We start from the raw sequence: 1378 nt of genomic DNA, 5'->3' as shown, positions 1-1378 counted from the left end.
AAAGAAGTTTCTGTAGCCTATAGTCTCCTGTATTTAAGACTTATTCTAATCTCCTTCATGTTTGTGGTGGGTAAGTTTGTGCCAAGACCTGCAGGCACACAGACATGGTATCAACATAGTCCTACATGGTCTGCCCAGGGCTCTTGTGCAAACCTCATCAGACCCCAGGAATGCAGGAAGGAGCAGCCTCTGCTGCTGGTTTCCCAAGCCTCAGGAGCCCCACAAACAGGGTCGGTGGGGGGATGCCCAGCCAGCCCCACTTTAGAAAGCTGAGAAGGCAAGGAGGGACCTGTGATGGGACCCCCGCCCCCACATCTGAGCTCCTGGAGTCACCCTGCCTGGATGGGGCACATGTGCCACTGGGGTGAGTCCACTTCACCCGGGAAGAGAGCGTTTTAATAGTTAGCCGAGATGGCCATTAAATTACAGCTGCACATTAGGATTCTGGCTGCAGCTGCAGAGGAGCACTTACTTATCAGAGGTGAAGCCTCTGGAAATGCCATTCATCTCAATAGAGAGCTGCTGAGACAGAACAAAAAGGGAGGGGTGCCAGGGGCATGAGAGGGGATGGGGCTCGAGCTGGATTCCGGATTCCTAACAGGACAGTCTCCAGGCCTGCAACAGGCCCTGGCCCAGCCAAAACCAGACCAGACCCAGTCCAGGACCCAAGGCAGTGTGTAGCCATGTCCTGGGGACCTAGCTAGTGCATTTTCTCCTCAAAACACCCCTCTGGGGACAAACTATCCTTCCCATTGCTCAAAAGATGAGACAGAGGTGAAGGGGCGTTAAACCACAGGAAGTAAGGAGCAGACCTGGGATTCAAATCCAGGCCTGTCTAGCTCCAACATCTGAGGTTCTAACCACGCTGAATTCTGCTTCTGGAATAGCCTCCAGAGCTCAGGGCTCCTGGCCCTTCTGCATCCTTATTTGGCAACCCCTTCAGGGGTTAGTGAAGTGACCAACAGCTGCTCAATCCCTAAAGAGATGTTTTTTTTAAAGAAAAGAAAGGAAAATGTATACATTTTGCAGGAAATAGTGTATTCCCTGGACACCTGACCATTCAGTAAAGGTAATTTAACAGATACAGCCCACTGTTCCCCAGCTGTAAGCCCACCCACTCTGCTCCCTGGACCCCTGTCCTCAGTGCCCTCAGCGCTCATGCAGACGCTGAACTTATCCTCGTGTGACAGGTTAGTTAGACAAATGTGCTGGGAGTTTCGAAGAATAATTAGCACGTTCATTAATTAGAGCACTGTTAGTAGTTTGACTGTGAAGGACAACCATTTGTCAACAGAGATCAGGACAGCCAGAGCCAAGCAGTGACTCAGGGGGGCAGCAATTCAGCGAAGGTGCTGGCACTGACCAGCTGCTATTAAAA

The sequence above is a fragment of the Bison bison genome, unplaced genomic scaffold (genome assembly GCF_000754665.1).
Source record: "Bison bison bison isolate TAMUID 2011002044 unplaced genomic scaffold, Bison_UMD1.0 scf7180017864056, whole genome shotgun sequence".
Classification (NCBI taxonomy): Eukaryota; Metazoa; Chordata; class Mammalia; order Artiodactyla; family Bovidae; genus Bison; species Bison bison.
Note: the sequence above shows the minus strand (reverse complement) of the source record.